This window comes from Lycorma delicatula, chromosome 9 (genome assembly GCF_047948215.1).
Source record: "Lycorma delicatula isolate Av1 chromosome 9, ASM4794821v1, whole genome shotgun sequence".
NCBI classification, from domain to species: domain Eukaryota; kingdom Metazoa; phylum Arthropoda; class Insecta; order Hemiptera; family Fulgoridae; genus Lycorma; species Lycorma delicatula.
In genome coordinates this window covers 90,195,157-90,215,434 of record NC_134463.1, presented here as the reverse complement: position 1 = coordinate 90,215,434, position 20,278 = coordinate 90,195,157, and the positions used below count along the sequence as shown (strand labels likewise).

The 20,278-nt window shown below is 30.4% G+C and overlaps 1 protein-coding gene across 1 annotated transcript in view; it reads right to left on the bottom strand.

The window, feature by feature from the left end:
* dsb (scavenger receptor class B member debris buster) overlaps nt 1-20,278 on the bottom strand; it is a 397,095-nt gene that overhangs the window by 357,374 nt on the left and 19,443 nt on the right. The window contains exon 2 of the mRNA XM_075374397.1: nt 18,772-18,870. The gene's annotated coding sequence lies outside the window, so the exon portion shown is untranslated. The remainder of the gene's footprint in view (nt 1-18,771; nt 18,871-20,278) is intronic.

The following is a 20,278-nucleotide window of genomic DNA, read 5'->3' as shown; positions in this document are numbered from 1 at the left end:
AAATACGAGGATAATTTTACAAGAGTGGAGGAAGATTAAGGAAAGGTTAAACAACACTTGAAAGACGAAGACATAGGCATCAGTGATAAAACAAGGAATACAAAATAATACACCAGCTATAAATGTTGTACAATAAATCTGATTGAGAAAAGATTGCCGGGTACATGAGTAGCTGCAAAAATTAATAATCATGTATTTTGTTTTTGTCTTCAGTTATTTGACTGGTTTGATGCAGCTCTCCAAGATTCCCAATCTAGTGTCACTAGTTTCATTTCGGTATACCCCTACATATTACATCCCTAACAATTTGTTTTACATATTCCAAACGTTGCCTGCTTGCATAATTTTTTCCTTCTACCTAACCCTCCAATATTAAAGCGACTATTCCAGGATGCCTTAATATGTGGCCTATAAGTCTGTCCTTTCTTTTAGCTATATTTTTTCCAAATGCTTCTTTCTTCATCTATTTGCCGCAATACCTCTTCATTTGTCACTTTTTCCACTCATCTGATTTTTAACATTCTCCTGTAGCACCACATTTCAAAAGCTTCTAATCTTTTCTTCTCGGGTACTCCAATCGTCCAAGTTTCACTTCCATATAAAGCAACGCTCCAAACATACACTTCCAACAATTTTTTCCTGTCATTTAAGTTAATTTTTGATGTAAACAAATTATATTTTTGACTGAAGGCTCGTTTCGCCTGTGCTATTCAGCATTTTATATCGCTCCTGCTTCGTCCATCGTTTGTAATTCTACTTCCCAAATAACAAAATTCCTCTACCTCCATAATCTTTACTCGTCCTATTTTCACATTCAGTGGTCCATCTTTGTTATTTCTACTACATTTCATTACTTTCCTTTTGTTCTTGTTTATCATGTATAAGGGTGATCAAGCCCTCAATTTCAACAAATCGCTGTGCTTACTTCCGATGATATGTATAATATTTTTGCAAAGAATATCATCTGGTCGCATAATTGAAAAAACAAGTTTAGTTAACTTGTATTACAACAATTAACAAGACAAATGCGTATACTTTCAATCTACTATTCATAGCTTTTGAGAAAATTTTCAATAGTTTAGATTATGTAATTAATACCATATAAAACAACGAAAAAGAAAAGCACTTCTAAGAAAAAGAAGGTAATTGAGAACGACGGAAAAATTATTATGTTAAAAGTAAAAATTTTAATGTGTAAAAAAAATGAAAATGCACTAAACCGATAATGAGAATAATGACAAAAAAGAGAACTAAGGACAAAAACCGTACTTATTCCATTAGATCTTGGTGATAACCAAATTTGAATGAATATTTTAAACGACAAAGTACCTATAGATAATGAATTTACAAGTTTTATTCATAACCAGAAATAGTTATGAGTAAAACTTCATACCAGAAATGGTATGGAATTACGCGTTTAAGATGTTCTATACTAAATTTATTTGTGATGTCATGAATAAAAAAAAGATACCCGAGAGGTCAAGAAGTTAACCAGTATATTTTTCAACCAGTTAACAGAGGATCGATATTTACGTAAACCTTTATAGTAGTAAAGTGTTTATTGGTATGTTTTGCACTCAAATAACACGTATAAATACACACACGCGCGCACCCACGCACACATGCACACACACGCACGCACACGCACACACAATATGTGAGCTGAAAATTTACCTCTCGCCATGTGTACTAGTCATAATGTACTTGTCTGTTATGTTTGCATTTTATATATAACGTCATGCTATAATAATCGGATGATGTTATCTGGTTAGGTAGTACAATTAACCCCGCTCGCCAATTCCGCCAAAGCCAGAAAACAGTTCGATCGACAGACAGCGGCAAACCTTCAGCTCACTTATGTACACTACACTATCTCTGATTTTCAATAATAAATAATACTTTTCGTTAAGAAACAATAAAGATATTCAGAGTAAGAAGTCCACCTTAGAAGGCAACAGAATTAGATAAAACCATAAACTGGCAATAGGGAAGAATAAAGACCAAACGTAAGGAATTAATTGATTGATAAAAAATGGTCATCTGCTTTCGACGGAACCGTATTTAAAAATATGAACACATCCAGAAGAAAGGGTTTCAAGCCCTCTCCAGGTATTAGGGATCAATACCTCCTACAATCCCTCAGGATATTTAATAAACTTCGGTTTCTAATAAAATGGGAACAATTCTACTGTTTATAAGTTGACCTGTTTTTTCCTTCAAAAATTAAAGAGCTGCCCAAAAATAAATTCAACGTTACCAAAGGAACAACCTTATTTAATCCCGAAATTAGGAAATATCTTAGCACACATTAAACTGATCAGCCAATTGATCCCCTTCACCATCAACAAAAGTGGTGGTGGATTACAACATGAGGAGAAAAATCCAGTTTTATCCAATGAGTACTTCGGTACCCAAGAGGCACCAGTTAGGAGACTTTCATATAAGTTTCACATAGGAATAAAGTTCTAGGACAATAGCAGAATTACAACCTCACTAAAAAAGCAGTGGTCCAAAAAAATTTCTATCCAAAAAAATTTATGCCACACTGCCACACAAAAAGTGTAGCAGTTCAATTATACGCATTACCGTTATACGTACCCTACAAAATTTACAGAACAAGACAAATTACTAAACAAATTTACAAAACAACATTCCTTAAGTAATCTGTTTCCTAATATCTTCCTTTCATCTACGACGTATTGTAAATTTGCGGCCTAAATAACAAAATTCTTTCAGTTTGGTTCACTGTGATCTCCTTGAAATGCGTACTAAAAGTTTTATCCACAAGAATATAATTCAAATAAAAACTATAAGTAATGGAAATGTTAAATTTTAATTAGAGTTTTCTCGAAGAATGAAATAGTTTCGAATTCCTGAGGGTTTCAAAGTGAACAATTTTCAGTATGGGATTTTTTTCAGTATTTCAAATTCTGTTTAAAGAATTCCTATTTAAGTATATGTCAACTGTAATTCACGGATACGAACATGCATGTCATTCATATAACTTTTAATACAAAATTAATGGAAAGGCAGGTGAACATAAAAATTAGATCCATTTAAAACAAGTTTGCACGGAACTTAAAGTATTATGTATACTTTTTCTTTAGTAAATTCAATTTTTTTTTATTTTAATAAACGATTTTGCAAATTGGACACATTAATGCAATAAAATGTTGTAATTACACAGACAAAATTTTCAAATTATCACTAATTTTACAGTGGTAAAATTACTTTACTTTTTACACGCTAAAAAATTGATCAACGGTTTAAGTAATATTAATTAAATTTAAAAAAATCTATTTAAAAATAATAGGCTTTCTGTGGGGACTGTGTGTGACGTTGAGTATTTAGGTATCCGAGCACCTCGTGTGAGGCTAGGCCAATCATCACCATAAACTGGTAATAAATGGGTTGAACCTGGAGCGCGCTATTTGGGAGGGGCCATGGAGTGCTCATGTAATATTTTTACAAACAAATCATTCGATTTTAAAAATTCAAACGGGGTTCTAATTAGTAGGTTGAAGCCTAACATCTGTACGTATCAGATACACTTTCGATCTAACAAAGTTTGTCTTGAGACACACTTTAGAATGTATGCGAATGTATACATTCGTGTTATCCCACGTTAAGTTTTAAGCCATCGACTGAGGACCTAGCATCCTTGAAGGTTAAGATATTAAAAATACTCTTATTTCTTCGTCCCCAAGAAGAATGAAGTTGTGAATTAAAAATGAAAGAGAAAAATAGATTACTCTTTTTACTTCATTATTTTATTTTTTTCACCATAGCAAAGAAATAAGCTATTAATTTTTTTCGTCAAATATATGTACTTCAGTTATCATAGTTACTGTTATCCTCTCATTTAGTTTCATTTTCAGGTTTCTTTAAACCCTAAATACTATAATTATTATTTATCAATATTATTCTCACGATCATCAGGATAATGTACAACGCGGGGGTCCAGGGGGTGGAGCCCTCTGGGTAGATGGGAATGGTGACCAAAGAAAGCTCTGCGGGTGTTCAGAGCGCCGGTCACCCTAGCAAATTGGGAATAACGAGTGAAGCGAGGTCTGTGGTCATAACGTAGCCCCCCTTGGTCCCGGGAGTCCCCGAGGAGCACCTCAGTCGGCTGGCTCCGGGATTCGCTAGTCTAGCTAGACTGGCCGGCTGTACTACAATATTTATTTCAAATATATATCATTATTGGTCATTTTGAACATTTATATTGCATTTTAAAATGTATTTTCGCGATAAAATGATGAGCAAATTTTTCCTCCTTTTTCTTAGAAAACATTACATAATGTACATTACATAATGTACGAGTATATTAGGTTCTATAATCAAGTGGTTTTATACGAACTATCAAGGAAAATATGAGACTACAGGGAAAAATGAGAAATGAAGTTGTTTTTCGTTGATTTCTTCAAATATATAAAAATTATAAGATAGACCTTAAAATGAAATCAATCACCGAAAAATAGCGAACAAATATTTTAACAGTAATTAAATTATAAAACATATTTTTTATCATATTATAATTTTCGTTAACTTTTCATTTCAGTTCGTAACGTTTACGTTAAAAAAAATTACAAAATCGGTGATAAGTATGTTTAAATAATATTAAGAATTTACATTATTATTTCTGGAATATTTCTGGAATAACTTTCCAGAAAGTTAAAATTGTTATCGTAATAGTTTTCGGTAGAATAATTTTTTTTTCCATCGTTTATAGTTTATATAGTTGCAGACTATAGTAGCGACTAGATAGACTATATAGACAGACTATATAGTAGCGACTTAAATAAAATTAAATGATGATAAATGATTAGACAATAAATACAAAGCTTTAGATAAAAAACTGGAACGTGAATGACAAATGGGTAATAAATGCCGGAATATCTCCACTTGAATATTTTCACAGCGTACGCAGTACTCCGTAAGGGATCTCACGTAAGCAAAACCGCTAAATTAAGTTCTTCATCCCACTGTCACGGAGCTACAGCAACAGTCTTTTGATGTATTTCTTTCGGTTGAGTAAAGCCTTCACATTTGAATCGAGGTTTAATAATCGTTGAATAGAACCAAACATTGGGCAATCTTCGAGTAAACTGGTTTACGGATCATTTTACATTCCACGATTCAAAGTTCTGCTGAGGAAATCCAAATAGATTTACTTATCCTTATACCATACAAACTTTATTACTTATTTCATTGTCATGTCAAACGATGTATATAGGGTTGCTTGGTTAACGTAGATATAGATTATTATTTTGCACAGTTATTTAAAAAAAAAATGCATTTTTATAATCCCAAAACAAGTCTGACATCTTTTCCGAATTAACACTTAACCTCCCGTTTGTTTATCTCTGTATTACTGAATTGTTTTTCATCCAAAAAATCTGAAATAATTAGGGTATGTTACCAATGCGTTATTAATTTATACTGTATAACGAAAATTAATTGTTGTTAATATTTGATTATGTTGCGTGCGCACAAATATGGTATTAAAAAAAATTACAATTTTTTTAGTTTGTTTTTTTTTTTTTAGTGATCACTGACCTTTGTTTTTTTATATTTATATAAACTATAGACTTTTCTGGTTAATCTGATGTAAAATTTATTAATATTCGATAAAAACTGATTATATAAATAAAAAAAAAGATTCTACATTTCAGAAAATTGCAACTAAAAAAAAAATTGAGATTTCGGTAAAGCTAAAGGAATATACGTGCGTACGTTTGTGTCATTGAACCAGTATAAAATCTAACTTTGATATATATATATATATATATATATATATATATATATATATATATATATATATATATATATATATATATATATATCAATGTTTTGCTTTTGATACATAATTTAATTCCTTTCATAAAAATCACGTTAACTCATTATTCTGTTGAATTTACGTTTCATAGCAATTATATAAAAGATAGCAAACCGATAATGTATATAAGAATCAAATAAAAAAAATACCAAAATACTACTACTTAAATAATGACGTCAGTGAAAAAAAGTACTGCGTGTTTGATCCTTGTGAAATATCTACACTATACACAGCTGTTATGGTTATTGCATTTTCTCATAATTCAAGGCATTGTGATTAAATCCATACAAAAATCTTTTTTCTATGTTAAATGGTTCATGAGAAATTTGAATTTGGAAAATTGATTACCAGTGGTTAATATAGTGAGCAGCGGGAGACAAGGGGGTTAAAATTGATATGTTAAATAAATATTTTTTGTGGTTTTAATAAATATTACAACAATAATTTTCTCTAAAATATTTTTACGTATTGTTTAACGTGAACTTGTACTCTTTTTAGACATAACAGTGACAAAGAATAATTTTTCACCTTCATTTCTTTTTAAACTAGATTAATTTATTCATCTCTTTATAGCATATAAATTTTATGTTACTTACTCCATTTTCAGTTCAAACCACGCGTAGGATTGCTTGATTACGTAGATAAGGATTATTGTTTTACATGCTTTTTTTTTAGTTCATTTGTATAATCTCAAAAATAAGTTTTTGATATATTTTGTGAATGAAAAAGATAAATAAAAGTAAAAACGAATTTTAATCATAAAATAATTATAGGTTTTAATAATTCTCTTACGTTAATTATATTAATGCAGTATATAATTTTATATGAAGGTGTAATTAGCGATGAGTCATACTAATGAGATAAATTTAATAGCCTGTACTAACGTTAATATTTAATTGCAAACTCATTTTAAAACAGCTCTTTGTCTCCCACGTAGTAATATCTGTTTCTAATTATAATTATATTCATTTTGTTAATAAATTTTTATGTAAAAAATTATGTGGGTTAAATTAATTTAAAAAGAGATATTATTATTATTATTAGCAAAAGTAGATATCTTTAAAAAAAAAGCATACAAAAAAGTCTTTTTTTAAAACAATCGAATTTACCAAAACCAGTTTAATGGAACATGACATTAATGAATCAATGCTAATTCGATTGGACGGCTCACCTGTTTATCCCCACCAACTCGAAAAGAATAAGTTAAACTCATTAGATCATTCTCTCTTTGTATGTCCCATCTTCCCTCTTCTACTCCGTCGTGTACAAAGCAGAAAGGCTACGGTTATATACTTATCGCGTCAAACTGTACTCGACTCGGGAAAAAATTTAAAGAACAGGAGAAAAGGCACAATTATCCTTCGTCATTGTAATAAACAACGTATCGGTTCTTTATTCTCAGATATTGGACGTATTAAATCTGAAATATTATTTTTTTAAACTTGAAAAATGGCTCAAAAATTGAATGAGTTTAAAATAATTTAAAAAAATAAAAATAAAAACCAACCTCAAAAAATAATAGTACAAAAACGTACAAATAAGTTTCTTTTTTCTATTATTTTAACTTTTATATTTTAAAGACTGTTTTAGAGTTATTTTATGTCTTTATTAAAGAAAATTCCGGGCGATGACAACGCACAGGCGTTTTTCGTCCCCAAGAAAGCGTTTTTCGCTCTTGCGTTTCGTTTGACAAACGAAACGCAAGAGCAACGTTCTCACCGCCTCGGCTTGATATACGAGGAAGGAGAGTTACCGAAAGCTGTACTCAAAAAATTTGATGACGAGACTCTCGGTCTTAGAATGAAAGGATGTTGACGGTTGCGTAGCCATTTCACCAGTTTGTACAACATTTCAAGTGAAAAAGGATTCGAAGATGTCGAGCGCAGAATGCAACATCTAATATTAAACTGGGCTGTAACTGTTCACAAACTGCGAGGTATAACTCTTTTGACAGAGACGGAAAAACACTAGGCAAGAAAATTTTTCCAAAGGGTAGATTTATGTCGCTTTTAGTCCAGTTAAAACTTAAGAGAGCATCGCCTTGTATCATTTGGACACAAATAAGTTATTAAATATACCACATGATGACAAAGCTCCGACAGAATTGAACTTAATCTATCCATTTTATAGGTTTCATTACTGAAACCCACCTGGTTGGTTTATTGCTGAACGCGTCTTCCCAAGTCAACTGATTTGGAAGTCGAGAGTTCTAGCGTTCAAGTCCTTGTAAAGGCAGTTATTTTTATATGGATTTGAATAGTTGATCGTGGATACCGGTGTTCTTTGATGGTTGGGATTCAATCAACCACAAATCTCAGGAACGGTCGAATTAAGACTGTACAAGACTACACTTCATTTACATTCATACATATCATCCTTTGACGAATGAAAGGTAATTCCCGAAGGCTAAACAGGAAAAAGAAAGAAAGGTTTCATTAATGAGACATTTGGAAAAGGCTTGCGAGTACCCAGTTAAAAAATTATTTATGTCTGTAGAATATTATTATTTATTGTAAAATTATAATATTTAACTCGCTTCATACAGGGTGATATCGGTTGGAAGCTTGTTGTATGATTATTTAGTATTGAAAAATTAGAATTGATTAGGGCATAATATAAATATAAATATTTATATTATAATTCTGTAATTAGAGATAATACATTTTTTCACAGTTTTATATAAATATTAATTGTAAGTTTAATATGGACATCAATATATTAATATGGGAAATTCTTTTTGGCTTTCTATTTTAGTTTTTCAAAGATTCTATGCAGTAAAACTTTATAAATTAATGGAAAGTTGAACGATTAAATAAAACCATTCTCAATTTTAAATAATTATAAAAATGCATGTATGCTCATCGGAAAAAATAGAATTCTAATTAAGCCAATTTTATTGTTTATTTAAACGTGCATCTAAAAACTTATTTACTTAATAATATGCTTGTCATTCCTAGATAATAAATTAAAATTAAAATAAACGAATGAGATAGATCTGCTGTAATTCTGTGATTTACAGACATCGTAATTGCACATACCTAAACAATTAATAATGTTTGGTGAAAGAAATAATACTTGGTGGGAATTATAATCAGATAAGACTAAACTGACAGTTTTATAGAAGAAACAAAAAAACCCACATCAGATAAAAATCAATCCATAGAATGAGAATAAAAGCCAAAAACACAATGTAACAAATATCATGCAGTTTAAAAATCTGACAACACAGATCATGAAGTTCCCTGTTAAGTTCCCGTCAGAGTCATACAACTGTGGTTTATTTTTGATGCACGGCTTATACACACACAGTTTAATTGAAAATATTATCATTTTATTTAAATATAATATTTTTTCGTTTATTTCATTAAACAATTTTAACTAAAAAGCGCGCGCCTACCGTATTTAATTCGAGCGGGTGTGGCGGTACTAGTGGCGTCGGTCGGCACTAACTAAACTAGTGTAATTTTACAACTTACATAGAACAAATTTCGCTTGCACAGTCGCAAGATTGGTGTAGCCGCGAGGCTTAACGCAACAGGTACCGAGTCAATCGGTTGAACGAGTTCAAGATCCAACCAGACCGAGTTACCTTTTATTATTCATTTATTTAATTCTACCGCTCATCTGTTACGTCACAATATATCACACGACTACTAGCATTTTTTTGGGGTGGGGTGCAATTTTTAAAAAGTTTTTTGCAAATATTATATTTTAATCGTTAACAAATGTGCTTAACAAAAATATGACCTTAATTAGGCGAAATCTGGAGATACTGAGGATGACTTTGCTGTACAAACTTACTCCATTGACCTTTTTAATGGCATCAATGCCCCATATATCTGACGCAAGTTTGGTAAAAATCGGTCTAGTAGTTCTGGAGATAAGGTGATTTAGAGGCCAACACCGAACACACACATACATATGAACATTAACATCAGGAAAATTTCAATCTGGTCTTTTGCTTTTTGGGTTCTTTAGGTGTCAAAACGTCAAAGATCCGGTGATAACCGCATATGTCTAAAACGGACCGTTTACAATACTTTCCCTTCCTGAGCTATAGCGCTATCTAGACGGGGAAGTAAAAACAACTCCTTTACTTAAAGCCAGGATATGTTATTTTTTTCATTCTTTTATACCTTTTTAAGTAAAAGTTTTATCTAAAATCCATGTTGTCAAATAAAAAGTAAAATAAAATCGATTTCTTTAGATTTTTAACACCAGATCGATTTGAATTAAATGAAATTGTAGCACTATCGAAGAGCCAATATTAATAGAATAGATGATTTACTTACAAATCTAACTTTTTATCGCCTTAAAAAAAGTATTTCCACTAGGTATCACAAAAACCAGACCGTTATTTTCGTTATGTTTTTTTGTGAAATTAAATATCTGAATAAAAATATACACAAGACAAAAATCATGATTCGAATTATTGTAAATAGCTCATTAAACTACGGAAAGATGACAAAGAAATGAAAAACAAAAATCTGAAATTAGCAAACATATGCGACTTACTTTGCAAAATATTCGTTCACTTGACCAATAGCAACAAAGTTTAATATGAAATAAATTTAAGGTACGGTAGGTACTACACATTTTATAATGATTATTTTATGAATCCGAATAATAATTAAATTTCATAGAAAAATGGCTCATAAATCAAAGGTGTATTATTAATAAACAGTTAACACATCATAACTGACATATTAAAAATATAACTGATAGGTAGAATTTATTTACTGGTCATTTTAGAGATTTATAAGGCCAAATCTAATTTAAATGTAAATGAGACTTAAGGAAAGAATTGGTAATATCCAACAATAAAAATATTCTGGACAACAATATTAAATCATTTTTCAATTGAGTTAAAGAAATCTGTTAAGTTAAGAAACATACATGCATACTAATTTTATCACGTAACTTCAATTAATTTTATACTAGACTTATTAACAATTAACTAACAAACACACCCACAATAAATTATCTTCTGAACTAAATATTAATAATATTTTTATTAACAAAAATTTATACGTATAAAATTTTAACAAAGACAGCATCTCAAATCGATAAGAAAAATTTATAATAAATTTAGCTTAAAAGTACATTAAGTGTATAACCTTAAGTGTATCATAAGGAGAATGACAGGAAGTGAAGCTGAGATGCGATAATTTTGCTGATGTTAAATTTGACTTTGTGAAACAGCTAAAAAAATATGTGTAAATCACATAACTTCCTTTTATGCCTATTAAATTACATGTACACGTTTTTTTAAAATGGAAGTACATAAAATTTTATTTCATTAATAACTTCTGATGTTTTTTCATTTTTTTTTCATTGGTATTATTGAATTATTATTATAATAATTATAATTTATAAAAAACGGAGATGAAGTCTGATTCGAACCGATGTACCTTCCCTTGTAAGATCCAAAAATTTCATTAATTAAAATTTTATTTGGCTATAATTTTGGAACCAATGAAAATAAGTACCACTTATGATAAATCGTTGTAAAGCTCTCATGAAGGATTATTACTGCAGTTAAGACAAATTTATTAAAAAAATTAAATTTTTTTTATTTTGGGCTTTTTTGGACACTTTTGGTCCAGTCAACTGCAATCAAATGGGGAGGTGCACAACTAGATATTACAACAGTCCTAAATCCAAAAATTCAACATCCTACGGCTAATCGTTTTTAGTCAAAATGGATTCAGATATGATCCAAATGGATATTTCCGTTGAAATCTAATAACCGAGATTTTTCGCGATCACAATACTTCCTTTACTTCGTATAAGTAAGTAAATCATGTTGCATGAAGCTAATTTATACATTAGAGATTTAAAAAATACAATTGATAGTGCCCATTGGAGAAATATTCGAAGTGATATAGTTCATCCAGACAGAAAAACCGCTGATTATTATGCCTGTCCAGCAGCCGATGAGAAAACCTTGGTCTTGGTCGGTCAGCAATTTGAAAAACGAGATATCGTATTGCACAACAATGACGATAAACTAAAGTGTATCAGCGAATTACACAGAGCGTACGACGTGCTGCGGTATCCTCTACTGTTTTCCCATGGTGAAGATGGATATCGTTTCACTATTTTTCAACGTCATGCAAATACCAAAGTTCTCAAGAAGACGTCCCTGCAGCCAGTTACGAGTACTATTCTTATCGTATCATAATAAGAAGGGAGAAATTAACTATTTACTATGCTTTCGTACTCTCCTTAGACAGTACTTGTATGAAAAAATAGACGGTTAAATTCACCCGGAATAATCAGGCTAGGTTAAAGGCAGACAGTTAAATTCATCTCAAAACATGCAGTGGATAAGCAGGATGCCAATGCATCTTACTTAGATCAGAAGGTGGTATTACCACGATCACCTTTCACGGCGAGTCCTCCACATATACTAGCGCCTTAAGACGCCCTGAGTATGCCACGCACTACTTCATAAAATTTGCTAGAATCCCAAATGGACTGATATACAAATTTGTATACAATCCCATGACTGCTACCCAGACAAAGCCACACCACCGTCGTGACAATTACCACAGTGTTCCACTTATGAACTCTGTGGTAATTGTGGGATGTTTGTTTGGAGAAGTTAATCGTTTCAGTATGTAGAACGGCAGAAGGGTACCTTGCCGAACATTCACATCTTATTGTGACTGGAGAAACGAATCTCTCAAAATATGATCGTTACATCATTTGTGCCAAGATCCCTGATGCTGAAAAAGATTGTCTCCTTCACGATATAGTTAAGAAGAACATACATGATACATGGCAGTTTTGATCATACATCACTTTGCATGGTAAATGAAGTATGTATCAAAAAATATCCCCGGAACAGGATATTCGGACAAGAGATGATATCACAATATCGTCAACGGTCCGTCAGACATAAAAAACGTGAATTCCAACTACACTGCGAGATATTTTATTAGGTTATTATTTTTATTGTAATTAGCTTAAATTAGCACATTTAGCGAAACTTTTATGAATTTTGATTATTTATCTTTGGCTTTCGATATTGGGCTAACAAAAATTAAGTAAAATACGCCTTCAAGAAAGAGAAGTAACCTATCATCAAGAATAAGAGTATTCTCTATTGACCGAGAGCGGTGGCTTCCTCTACAGTAGGAGGGTAACAGTGTTTCTATGTCAAAACGAGGGTAACGTTGGAGGAAAGAGAGCTTTTCAGGCTTTGTTATTTTTTCAGTATTATTCTCACAAACATGAAGATAACAAACATAGCGGGAGTCCAGGGGACGGTGCGGGCTAGACGGGAAGGGAGAGCGAAGCAAGCCATTAATTGTATTAATGTAAATGAACCATGACTATGAATATGTTATATGACTCGGGAATTATATGCAGTATACATATAATTAATTCAGAATATAATTAACAGTTAAAAAAATCTTGTACACAAAAATACAATCGTGTCCGTATTATTAATTAATTATGTTATTTAAACAATTTACAAGTATGCGAGTGAATAGTTAAGAGTTATCACTTGAAAAATTACTAAATAAACATAATACGTTAACAAAAGATTTATATTACCTTTGGAACCATTACACAAGATTCTTCTTATTTTTAATAAATAAATGACATTAGACATTCAATTTTTTCAAAGCCATCATACCAAGTGTTTACCTACGGTGTGACGTCATTGTTACATCTATATTAACTCTATATTACGCGTTCTATACTTATGCACTCCTGTCAAGATGAGCATCGATTAATGAATTCAAAGAAGGATGATAGAAGTCATCGAGGAAATAACAGTTGTGATGATCGTTTCGAAAATATGATAAATTATGATGACAAAAGAAATGAACTTGCAACCTTGACAGTAGATGAGACAATATTTTTTTATAAGGAACGTTCCATGAACTCTAATCTTAAACACTATTCGAGATATAATAAACAAACGACATGACCTACCTTGTTATATTTATGGTTATGTTGAAATCAGAAAGATGCTTGCATGTATGTCGATTAATGGGAGAGAAACATTTTTGGTATATATACTGTTTATAACTAACAACTTTAATAGATTGAATTAGGTAATTTCGTCCAATTGTTTACTACAAATATAAATAAACTGGGAAACCTCTTACCAAATTATCATATAATTTTAGAAAATCTGGAATTATACGGACAAAAAAATTGCTTTAATCACTAAATTTCTTCCAATTCTTATGATTTCTAGTACTTCTTTCTTTTGTTATTAATCAAATGACTATTTTGATGTTATTCTCCATTCCATTTACTTCTCTTAATATTTTAATATATTTGATTGAACAGCTGGATGCGTATTTGTTATTAAAGACAGAACCTATATGTTCGGCCTACCTAATATTACAAGTATGTTTACTGCTGAACTGTACGGTAACAATAAGGCGTTGAATATGATTAACCCTAAATATCGTGATATCCTTACTTGTAGCAACTCGTGTAATGCACTTTCTAGACATCTATATTTCTATATCTATATTATCACCGAAATCTATAATGCAGGCGCTGAGTTGAACCATCGCAACACACAAGTTGCCGGCCCCCGTGGCGCGAGTGGTAGAGCGTTCGGCCTTTCATCCGGAGGTCTCGGGTTCGAATCCCGGTCAGACATGGCATTTTCACACACGCTAAAAATCATTCATCTCATCCTCTGAAGCAATACCTCACGGTTTACAGGGAGGTATTTTCCAATTTTTAGATCTATATTAAAACAACAGTCCACTTCTTTTTTGTATTAATGGTCTCTTTATTTTAACTACTTTACTTTTGACGTATGTACTAACATCGTTCAACCTTTGTAATTTTATTACCTTAAAAATAAAATTCTCCCAGTTTAAGTATTTTACATCTACCATCTTAATATTTTTAATTCCTCACTTTCTTTTTTATCAAATTTTTATTTTTTTTACTGATGAATTAATTTACTGAAGAAGTATCGAAGAAGCTTGTGCATGGGAATATGAAAATGGAAATTTGTAGCGTATGAATAATGCATTCCTGACCGAGATTCGAACCCGGGACCTCCGAATGAAAGGCCTATACGCTACTACTTCACCACTCAGATCATTTAATCTAATTTAAAACTGCAAAAATAAATGCATTCTTTTCTAAAAATAAATGCATATTCACTATTTCTAAATAACTCATCTCGGTGTTTCCCGAAAGAATAATTTCATCAGCGAATCTAAACGTCATTTTTTTCTTGAACACTATTCCACTCTCAAATTTTTCCTTCAATCCCAGCATTACTTCTTTGCAATAAAATAAATATTCTTAAGCATTATCAAGGGTTTCATTCTGATGAAAGCATTAGTTAGAAATAAATAAATTATTACGTTTATCACTGAGTTTCCAAAAAGACAAAAAACGGTAGAAATACACCTGAACAGAAGAAAAAAAAGAAAAACTTCCGGAAATGATAATGGAGATGCACAAGTAAAAGGAAAGGGAAAAAGTGATAGTTGAAGTAAAGTAGTAGTCTAAAGCAGCTAAAACGAAAAAATAAATATTAAAAAGTTTCCAAAACTTGAAGCGGTAATAACATCATAATTGAATATAATAATTATTACTATTAGAAAGACTATTCTTATTATTATAAGACGCCGCTAAATGTTACGTGATTTATATTTCATTACAAATGATTTTGTTTATGTTTTCGCCAGTTGTAACTAAAAAAAAACTTTCATGAATTTAGCGTACTAACCACAACAAAAACCTTTTACAACGAAAAGCTTCAAAATCCTGAACATTTTTAGCTTGTTGTGATTTTTTAACAAATCTAACCCGTGCATTCCTTTTTTATCCTAGAACACAAATATAGTTTTAGATAAATCGTTCGTATAAAGAAGAATAAATAGTTCGAACGAATGAATCGTTCGAGTAGTAAAAATTGTTCGAACGAATGAATTGTTCGTGCGCGCGCAGCAGCCACCCGGCGCACCACGTGGTCCACTCTGTGTCAATAGCAGCTAAAATAAAAATCTGATATGGACACTACATAACATACTTGCACGCCTATTAAACTGCATACACACATTTATTTCATTAACAACGTATAATTTTTTTCATTATTTTTTATTGTTATTGAATTTTTTTTAAAAATCACAGGTTAATTATTAATAAATCAATATATTTAAATTAAAAAATAAAAACAATTTGAAAAAAGGAAATGAAGTCTGATTCAAACCGATGTGTGCCTTCCCCTAAGATCCAAAATATCCTTAATTAAAGTTTTATTTGGCTATAATTCTGCAACCAATGAAAGTAAGTACCACTTACGATATATCGCTGAAAAGGTCTCAGTGAGGGCTTATTACTGCAGTTAAAGTCCCAAATCCATTTTTTTTGGATTTTGGGCTTTTTTGGACACTTTTGTTTCAGTCACTTGCAGTCAAAAGGGAAGGTGGACAACTAGATGTTACAACCTAGATCCAAAATTTCAACATCCTACGGCTAATCGTTTTTGACTTATGCGAGATACATACGTACGTACAGATATCACGCCGAAACTAATCAAAATGGATTCATTAAAATGGATATTTCCGGCTTCGTAAATATCCATTATTCAAACATTTATCGAAAAAACGAAATTTTTTGCGATCATAATACTTCCTTTAATTCCTATAAGTAAGTAAAAATGTAAGCACATACATCAAACAAACAATCAAAACTTTACTTTTTCATATGAAAGATACTCGTATATATAATATTAAATGAATATCAAAACACGGAAATAGAATCAATTTATTAAATATCCAAAAATACTTTTTCGAACTACTCGCATCGTCACTTACACGTTTATGTTATGATGAATACATAAATAATTTTGAGTAATAAGCATATTAATATTAAATATTATCATTTAATATTTAATATTATATCAATTTTAAACACAGTGGTTTTATATGTTTATAAAGTATTTGAATCTAAAAAAAAAAAAAAAAATATATATATATATATATATATATATATATATATATATATATATATATATATATATATGAGTCTATGACACTTCCGGTAACGTAAGGATTCCAAATTGGGGTCATAAATATAAATCGGTTCACCCGTTGAGCTGTTACGGTAGAACATACATACATACATCCTAAATACAATATCTTTTTGGGCATAAATAATATTTTTGGACAGTCGTGTTAAAAAAAGTCAACTCTCATGTAGTGTAGATCTAAGAACAGAAAAGTTTTCTTTACAAATATCAAGGTGAGTAGCGCTTTGTGGGAGTAAAATTAAATAGTAGGAAAAGTAGAAAGGAAAGCAAATAATATAGGCCTTTTAAATGTGGTATTAGTGAAATTTAAGTGCGTTGATTTTGATTTATAAAAAATAGATTTTAGAACGAATAGCAAAGGAAAAGGATGAGAATGTGTCTGAATCTTGTAGCGAGTTAAAAAAATCTTAATGTGATTAATAGTTCAACTCGCTAATAGAGGGATATGTGTATAAACCGCTTAAAGGAAAGAATTTTAATTGATTAAGATTATACAAAATGTAGGCTTGAGGATGACGGATGTAGTAATTCTTTAAGATTAAAGAAAGAACAGAAAGGAATGGATAAAGGCAACAAACAACTCAAATAATGATGTCAAAAAGAATTCTTTAACCGACCTATAATAATACTACTCTTCCATTTTTCCTGAAATTAATCTTGCAAACTTTGCTAACACAATGTTGTATAAATCCTCAGTAAAAGTCTAATGTATTTTTTTTAAAGGCGATTATTAAAGGTAATCAAATATGATCGAAGTAAAACTTAATAATATTGTGTAATAAACTTAATAGTGTGATAATATTTAAAATAATTATACGTATTAACTGGAACTTAAATAATAATATTTACAATCACTTTAGGAAAACAATGCAAAAATAAACAGAAATTAAAACAATTAAAAATAATTCTCAAAACAAAAGCGGCTTCTTATAAATGCGAAACGGATCGATATAAATTCAAATACAAATTTTTGAATTGAAATTAATTAAATCAATAGATCCAAGACAAAAAATGGAACGCCTCTCATTTAATTCCATCGGAAAAAAATTATAAGAATAAATGTGAAGGTTACATACAAAGCCACGTATTAATTGTTTTTAAATATTCTCTCAGGCAAATAATTTAAAAGTAAAAATTAATCTAATATCTTAGCAAATTAAAAAAGGTCAGAAAATTAAAATACATAAGTAACAAAAAATTAATTTAAAGATTAGTAATCAACAAAAAACAATTTTATACAAGGTTTATCTCTACAAGTTTTGTTTAAATTTTAGATATTTATTACCCGTTTAAGTTACTGTACGTCAAAAATAGAAAACAGGATTTTTTATCTCTTTATCGGGGTTTTCCCCAATATTTTTCAAAAACTACTGCAGATACGATTAAGGGACCTATTTTTTCGATTTTTCAGATCAAAAATCATAAGAAACCACTAATTTTGCTCCTTAATTACAGTCTTAAATGTTTCAGTACCACCTCAATTCACCGGTGTAGCTGAAATCAGAGCGAAATCTTTCACTAGCCGTAACTCGCACACAAAACTTCTTTATATGAAATTTTTCCATTATTTTCACGAGTAGAATAGATAATAAAAATCTGATAATAAAGATCTGCAAACCTTGAAGTGCAAAATTGACCAGGAATTATACATCGTGTATTGTATAGCTATGCAGTATAATTATATAGCAGGCAAAGAAAAAATCCAAAACTGTTAGGCATTACCAATCGAATGCGCAAATCATTTGTACCCGCATAAAAACTTATTTAATCCATTAGAATAATACATTTTAACTATATTTTAACCACACTTTAAACCGTATTTTAATCTCGCTAAAGTAATATATATAGTTTAGTTAGAATTTAGTTATTGGTATGTTAAAAAATAAGATATGAACGTTACCTTTTAATTTAAGTTATTTCTAATCCATCTTTATCTGTTACAAAAAATTGATGTATATCGTTTGCTTTTCCGAAAGGTTTTTCCGTATTTCCTCACTACCTGTAAATAACAAACATTAAAATAATTAAATATAATTATCATATCGCTAATTTTATCAAAAAAAAAAATTATACATATAAAAGAATAGAATAGAATAGTTACACAAGTAATTAAAAGTGTTTTTACATCACTACTAAAAAAAAAATGAAATGAAAAATGAAATCTACTTATTTTATAAAATTTAATATTTCTACGATTGAGAGTTTTTTTGCTTTAATTTTCCATTACCTGCCACTATACCAATTAATGTATTACATACAACTGTCTGTTATAAATAAAACTATCGAATGAGATGATAAATAAAATTAGTTAACAACATATTTCATTTGAATCGCTCCAAAATTTAACAGTAACATTTAATATTTACAAATGATATTATCAATAACAGGTTATTTATTACATTTATCTATACCTATTTTTCAAAATGGCGGTTGCTACTGTTTTTCTCAAGATGTCCAGCTTGTCTCAGTGGCTACAAATACGATACCTAATTATTTACATTTTACTCAATCTTTTAGTCTGATATTTATATATCTGAAACCATTCTACTACTCTACTACTACACAATATTCTGTCTTTCACTATTAAATACTAATTTTTGATAAAAATATTTTTTATCAATTATTCGTTAATTAACTTATTTATAAATAAACCTAAAAAATAAAAATAAATGTAGTGGAAGAATCTCCTTAGGTAGTTAAGTTATTTCTGTTCCTCAAAATAAAGCTGACAACACAGCAGTAGGGCATCCCCTGACGCAGCTAAAGCCGCGATCCGGGAAAGTCCTAAAACTGTGGGTGATGAATAACTAAAGCGCGCGAACATACCGTGTTTATTTCGCGCGAGTGTGGCAGTACTAGTGGCTTGCAAAAAATTGTTACCTTTTAATTGTTAACAGTGATCAAAAGAAAAATATGACCTTAATTAGGTGAAATCTCAAGATACTGAGGGTAACGTTGCTCTACAGACTCACCCCGTTAACCTTTTGAAAATTTAATGGTATCAATGACCAACATATAACATTAATCTGAACAAGTTTGGTCAAAATCGGTCCATTAGTTCTGAAATATAAGGTGATTTAGAAGCTGAAACGGAACATACACACACGCGCACGCATATACGAACAATAACATTCGGAAATTTCCATCCGGTTTTCTGGGTTTCCTAGAGTCAAAACGTCAAGATCCGGTGAAAATCGCATATGCCCAAATTGACCGATTACAATACTTTTTCCTTCTAGAACTACAGCTACGCTACAGTGCTATTTTGATGGGAAAGTAAAAATATAATAAATATCGTAATAATAATTCATTAATATTATAGAAAATTTACAATGGAAAAATTCCGTTTTTTACTTATTTTAATTTTTCCTTTACCGATCCAATTTTATTATTATACTCACTCAATC